This window comes from Balaenoptera borealis (assembly GCF_965194805.1).
Source record: "Balaenoptera borealis genome assembly, chromosome: 9".
In the NCBI taxonomy this organism is placed as follows: domain Eukaryota; kingdom Metazoa; phylum Chordata; class Mammalia; order Artiodactyla; family Balaenopteridae; genus Balaenoptera; species Balaenoptera borealis.
In genome coordinates, this window is record NC_138873.1 from 7,931,062 (window position 1) to 7,938,721 (window position 7,660).

Here is a 7,660-nt window from a genome sequence, read left to right on the forward strand (position 1 = left end):
TGGGGGCTGGGGAGGAGCCGTCAGGGCGCAATGGTGAGAAGTTGGATTATCAGAAAACCTGTGGTCCCAGTGTTCCCCCAAGAGAGGAGCTGGGACTCTATCTCCAGTCTCTGCCTCCAGAAATGGACCAGCAAGGGGCTGCTTGCGGCCCCTTCCACTTGACTCCCCAGTGGCAGCAGATAAGCCGAGGTGCACGATGGCTTATTGCACGCCCCCCGAAGCGCTCTTAGCCCTACCCCCTGCCCGCAGGTGCTCTGACTCTACTTCCTGAAGCAAGGGTAGGACGCTCCCTAATGGGCAGCAGGTTTTTCTGTGGATTATGATGTCTTGCCCTCTTTCATCCTCCTCCCCTACTTATGGGTATATTCATTTGCTAGGGAAGCCATAACAAAATACTACAGACTGGGGGGCTGGAACAACAGAAATTTGTTTCTCACAGTCCTGGAGGCTGGAGGTCTGAGGTCAAGGTGCCGGCAGGGTCGGTTCCTCCTGAGACCTCTCTCCTTGGCATGTAGACGGCCGTCTTCTCTCTGTGTCCTCACGTCCCTCTGTGTGTGTCTGTGTCCTAATCTCCTCTTCTTATAAGAACACCAGTCATCTTGGATTAGGGCCCACCCCAAGGGCCTCATTCTAACTTAATCACCTCTTTAAAGAACTTGTCTCCAAATACAGTCACATCCTGAGGTGCTGGGGGCGAGGGCTTTAACACCTGAATTAGGGGCGACACAATTCAGCTCACAACAGTAACCAATTAGGATAAGGTCCTAAACTGTCCCAGGACAGGACACAGAAGGGCTTCAGCAGTTAACTGTCTTGCTCCTATACTGCAGCTGCTGGGTCCCCAGTAACACTCTGTCCCCCGACAGCCCCCAAGCCCTCCCTCCAGCCCCCAGCGATTGCCTATTCCCATCTGAGCAGCTCCAGGACGCGGCAGCTGCCACTCACACAGTTCTTGTGCTTGTCCCTAAAATTAGCTGCCACTGGATGAGGTTTCCTGTGTCTTGGCTCTTTCCAGACAGAGACAGGCAGCCTAGGTTCCCCCCACCCCCCAACCTGAGACGCCTGTGACGTCACTGCCATGGATGTTGTGGACAAGCAATCGTCCAACATCTTTAGGAAGTTTAATTAAATCTCCCTAGTTGAGGCCCCCTTGGGAGTGGCTGCTGGACAGTTCTGGATTTCTGCCCTTCCCCAGCTGAGGTCCATGCCGTGTGCATCACCCCCATGTGAGAGGATTCTAGCAGGAGGTCCTTACCCTGAAATGTTGGGATCCTGGCCCAGGGGGGATCCAACTCGTGCATGACGCGTGACCGGGGCAGACATACCAATGCATACCCAGGCTTGTGCTCTGGAGTTCCTAGGACAAGAGGTTTGGACACATTAATACCTGTGATGTGCTGTCTTGAAGAGTCTACACCCAAATGTCCCTGGGGTCAATTGTCCCCCTCTGGATACAGCAAGCTCAAGGTGCTCAAATACAATCACCACATTCTGCCATCTTGAACCAGGAACGTGCCTTCCAGAAGTCCACGATCATCGTTTGATGCCTCCAGAACCATGAACATTTATCAAGAGGAAAGACCACCCTGGAACACGGCTCTGAAGCTCTACTATTCTACTCTAGTTCGCAGTCAAACGTTGAGGTCCCCGGAGACAAAAGCTTTACTAACACCCTCAGCTCAGGACCATCCCACCTGCATCCGCCTCCATCTCCTGCCCTGGTTGAAGTGGGACAGAGCTGCCTAGTTCCACAGAGTTCTCAGCTTTGGGGATGGGGGCTCTCAGCCATGAATCCTTACCAGACTTCCGGCAGGAATATCTGCTGACCTCTTTGAGTCCCAAATTTTCTCAAGCCTTTCCTGAGAAGGACATTCAGTGACCTACATACGGGACCTGCAGGAAAGGGCATCCATAGCTTCAGGGCTGCAGCTCAGTCCATGCTGAATCCTGAAATAACAGTCAGCTAAGACGACCTCATCTCAGACCGTCTGCGTCTGTTTTGGTTCCAGTGAGCGGTTACGTGAGGGGACCACGATCGGTCCTTACCACAAAGATGGCCCCCCACACATCCTCCTGCAACCAGTTTCTAAGGGCCAACTTGACTTAGGAAATCTAATTTGATGTAGGGTTCAAGTCTCACTATCAGACAGACTCTGATATACAAAACCTTCCCTGTGGAGGACATCTTTTTTGTAATTTTTGTGTTAAAACATAGATAACATGAAATTTACCATTTTAACCATCTTTAAGGGTACAGGTCACTGACATTAAGTACATTCACGTTGTTGTGCACGTGGATCACCACGATCCACCTCCAGGACGTTTTTCATCTTCCCAAACCGAAACTCTGCCCATTACACAAAGACTCCCCATTTGCCCTTTTCCCCAGGCCCTGGCAACCACCCTTCTACTTTCTGTCTCTATGGGTTTAACTGCTCTAGGGGCCTCATATAAGTGGAATCATGGAGTATTTGCCCCGCTGTGTCCACACAATGTCCATCTTAGCACGATGTCTTCAAGGGTCATCCATGTTGTAGCATGTGTCAGAACTTCATTCCTTTTATTATTTTTAAAAATATTTATTTATTTATTTGGCTGCCCCAGGTCTTAGTTGCAGCACGTGGGATCTTGTAGTTGCATCATGTGGGATCTAGTTCCCTGACCAGGGATCAAACCCGGGCCCCCTGCATTGGGAGCGCGGAGTCTTAGCCACTGGACCACCAGGGAAGTCCCAGAACTTCATTCCTTTTAAAGGCTGGATAATGGTCTATTGTATGGAATGGAAAGTGTATGTAGCACATTTTATTCCTCCATTCACCCAATGGTGGACACTTGGGTTTTTTGGAGGACGTCCTTTTTTAAGAGTGCTACATTACAGATCAATGCCCAGATACCCTTCTTTCCATCTAGTTTTCAGGAACGTTTCTGCAATCAATAGCTTGGTATACTTCGCTTAAAACTACACAGGAGGTACTTTGCATATACTTCCGGCCCTGGACTCCACATGTGCCGAGGGACCTGTATCAGGGTTCTTAACTGCAAACCACAGAAATAGACTCCAGCTAATTTGAGTAGAAAGGGGATTTATTAAAAGCACATTTGCTAGCTCACAGAATCTCCGGGAGGACAGAAAAATCCAGGCAAAGTAAGGACGCCCAAAACAACTGCGTGATGCTAAAATCGTGCAGCGGAATTAGCTCCATCAAGACACCGCTGCATCGTTCGCTAAAGCCACAGGCGGTCCAGTTGCTGCCTCACCCCTACAGGCGCCCAGTCCCGCTGCCCTGGGGCCCCCTAAGCACCCCCCCCCACCAGAGAGGATCCTCGGTGTCCCTCCTTCTTCTCACCAGCAGCCAAACAAAGCCAAGACCAGAAAAATCTGGTTAACTGCGCCAAGGTCAAATGCCTCGATTCACAGGAAGGGAGCCTGGGAAAGTGAGACTCTCATGAGGTGCGGAACGCCCCCACGGTGGGCAGGGGTCCGGGTTCTGCGGGTCCAAAAAGAGAAACAAAGGTCCGGGTCAGGCTTAACGGCCTCTCCAGTCTGAACCGCATCCTCCTCACAGGGAGCAGGTGTCCTAGACTGTCCTGTGCTGCCTTAGGCCTGATGAAGTGGGGCCCCTGCCCTGAGCTCCGCACTTTAAAGGCCCCCAGTGACCCTTCCCTATCCAGTCCCACCCACCAAAGTTCACGGACCCAGTCCATGGGTCCACCTGAAGCCGGAGGTCATCCTCTGGGTACCCAGGACCCTGGAGCACCAGGGCACCAACGGCATTAACTACAATCACCATACTGTGCAACCATCACCACTATCTAGTTCCAGAATTTTTTCACCTTCCCAAACTGAAACTCTGTACCCATTAAACACTAACTCTCCATCCCTCCGTCCTCCGTCCCCTGTGACCTCTAGTCTGCTCTCTCTGAGTTTCACTGCTCTGGGCACCTCCTGTAAGTGGAGGCATACAGTATTTGTCCATGTCTGGCTGATTTCACTTACCATGATGCTTTCAAGGTCCATTGGGGTTGTACCACGTGTCAGAATGTCCTTTTCAAGGCTGAATCATATTCACGTATGGACAGACCTCATGGTGTTTATCCATGTGGCAGTCGACGGACACTTGGTTGTTCCCACCTTTTGGCTACTGTGAATAATACTGCAAACATGGGTGCAGAGTCCCTGCTTTCAATTTTGGGGGGTATATACCTAGGGGTGGGATTGCTGGATCAAATGGGAATCCCATATTTAAGTATTTGGGGAACTGCCAATTTGTTCTCCATAGCAACTGCACCATTTTACATTCCTACCAGCAAAGTACGAGACTTCCAGTTTCTCCACATCCTCACCAGCACTTGTTATTTTGTAGTTTTCTTTTTTTAATAATAGCTATCCTGGGGGCTTCCCTGGTGGCGCAGTGGTTGAGAATCCGCCTGCCAATGCAGGGGACATGGGTTCGAGCCCTGGTCGCGGAAGATCCCACATGGCGCGGAGCAACAAAGCCTGTGCGCCACAACTACTGAGCCTGAGCTCTAGAGCCTACAAACCGCTACTGAGCCCACATGCCACAACTACTGAAGCCCACGCACCTAGATCCCGTGCTCTGCAACAAGAGAAGCCACCGCAATGAGAAGCCCGTGCACCGCAACGAAGAGTAGCCCCCGCTTGCCACAACTAGAGAAAGCTCACGTGCAGCAACAAAGACGCAATGCAGCCAAAAATTAAATAAATAAATAAATAAATAAATAAAAGCTATCCTAGTGGGTATGGAGGGTAGCTTGTTTTATAACATTTAAATATTCAGATATAGAGGGTGTGGGCTTCCATTTGTACTCTTATCTGAGCCTCAAAATTGCTAGGGCTGGGCCTGTTCTTACCAGTATAAATTTATTAGAGAGGTGTACTAGTTTCCTGGGGCTGCCATAACAAATTACCACAACGTGGGTGACTTAAACAACAGAAATTTATTTTCTCATCGTTCTGGAGGCCAGAAGTTTGAAACCAAGGTGTCAGCAGGGCCTGCTCCCTCCTAAGGCTCTAAGGGAGGAAGCTTCCCGGCCTCTTCCAGCTTCTGGTGGCTCCCAGCACCCCTTGGCTTGCGGCAGCACCACTCCACTCGCTGCCTCTGTCTTCACGGCCTCCTTCCTTGTGTCTGTGTGTCCTTTTCTGTCTCTTATGAGGACACCCCCATGGATTTATTGTTATGCTTTAATCCAGTATAACCTCAGCTCGACTCTCAGTTACATCTGCAAAGACCTTGTTTCCAAGTAAGTTCTCATCCTGAGGTTCTGGGTGGTTGTGAATTTGGGAGGGACAGTGTTCAATCCACTCTCAGAGGTAATTCCCTTCCCACTGCTCCATTCCAGCAGCGACCGGGAGCCAGCCCATCGCGATGGTACCACAGAGGTGAGAGGCAGCTCAGGTGGCCCCAAATTCACAGTCAAGAGCGGCCCAGACAGGCTCCGTGTACAATGACTCAGGCAGAGGTAGAGCCACTCTGACTCAGGTACTGAGAAATACATCCGTCTTTAATTTTCTAGAACCAAGCTTAAACTCCCGTAACCACTTTGTTCTGGAAAAATCCTTAATCTTGGCACCCCAACGTTACTCATCTCTTCTAGCTTAAATTGTTTCTTTCAGGTAAGCAGGCAATTAAGATTTTCAGTTCAGTCACTTCAGAGTCCCACCCAGTCTTTCTCTCCCTTCCCCTCTGCAGAGTAGAGACAGCACTGCACGTAAGGGCAGCTTTGGGACCTCGTGGTGTCAGGGGGCTGTGTGAGCCCAGGGCCTCTGAGAGGCAAACAAGAAGGTAGGATTAAGGTACAAGGACAGTATGGGGGGAATGCCTGTGTAGAGGAAATGGGAAGGGAGCAACGGCTGGGAGAGGTGCCAGACCACAAGGCAAGTCTGACCCTGAGTGAAGGGACGGGGAGGACAGTTGGTGGACATGCCCTGACCTGCTGCAGAAGGCTCAGCAGGGCCAGTGGGGCATCCCTGAGCCCAAGCTGGCTGTCAGGGGAGTCCCACTTGCCCCAGCATCCTGCAGCTCAGCCTTGGCTGGGAGCGGCCCCAGGGAAGTGAGGCCTCGGGCGCACACGGAGGGGGCGTCCCTGCCCCGGACACAGCGCTCCCCACAGCTGTCACCTGAGCTGCTGGTCTGGGGGCCTCCGCAGCGCCCTCCTGGCCTGGCTCTGGAGCGTCTCCCTGCTGCATCCCACCTCTAGCCCCAGTGGAAATGCAAGCGCTTGTTCTCACCCTGCGCGATGAAGCAGGGGCTCATCCCAGGCTGCTACGAGACACCCAGCCCACCACGGTCACCTCCGGGTCCGTGCAGGGCGCCCAAGGGCCCCTCCAGCCAGGAGGAAGCAGCAGCGTGGGGCCACCTCTCCTGCAGGTCCCACACCCTCTGGGCTACCCTCCTCTTGGGGTCCGTGTCAAGCGTCTCCCTCTCTGGTGCCCCTCGCCTCCCCAGGCCCCGCGCCAGCTCTGCTAGGACTTCCTGACCAGCACTAGCCCCTGAGTGTCTGCAGTCTGTCTTCAAATCGACACTCCAGGCTGTAGTCCTCCAGACCAGACCTACTGACGTTCACAGCCCCGCCTTCAAGTACCCAGGAAAGCTCCTCCTCCCTGTCTGAGCCATCATTTTCTAAACTGTTTTAAACTCCAGCCTGGGCAGTGATGTCCGTCCCAGGCAGGGGAAGAGAGAGTCACAGGTGACAAGCTCTTCCGAGAACAAAAATACATCAAAACTGGGGCTTCCCTGGTGGCGCAGTGGTTGAGAGTCTGCCTGCCAATGCAGGGCACACGGGTTCGAGCCCTGGTCTGGGAAGATGCCACATGCCGTGGGGCAACTGGGCCTGGGAGCCACAATTACTGAGCCTGCGCATCTGGAGCCTGTGCCCCGCAACAAGAGAGGCCACGATAGTGAGAGGCCCGCGCACCACGATGAAGAGTGGCCCCCACTTGCCGCAACTAGAGAAAGCCCTCGCACAGAAACGAAGACCCAACACAGCCAAAAATAAAATAAATAAATTTTAAAAAATTTAAAAAAAAAAAGAAAGAACAATGTGTCCCTTTCTTTAAAAAAAAAAAAAAAACACACCTCAAAACATATTTCAAAGAAAAGCATCCTTCTCTCACACTAGGGAAAAATGGAGTTTTAAATGACTCTACTAGCCCTTTGGGGTTTCTTATTTTTTGGTGCCATCAAGTGGTGATTTAGGTTTTTACAAAATGGAAGTCATCTAATGAATATTTTTATTCTTCTGTTTCCCTGCTTCTGTAGGACACTGGATTTTTATCTCTTCAACGGTTACTTTAGGGAAATTTTTCCCAAAAGACAAGGGAAGGTCCCTTTACCTTGGCAAACCCCAAATTAGTTAAATAGGCTATTTTTAAAAGTCGGTGACTGAGATATTCTGAATTTCTAAGAGGCAGCACTCAAAAGGGATTTTTAATGAAGTTCCTTCGTTTTCTGCTCAGGATAACATCCCGATATTCAGCTATCACCCACACTTCTCCTACACCCTAGTTGATGTTTGTCCTTGAACTGTTCCAAAGGTCAAGTAGAGATTGGAGTGCTGCCCCACCTTGCAAGGGTGGGCGCTCAATAAATATTTGTCGAATGGAATAAATGGATGAGTGGAGGAATAGGATGATGTGGAG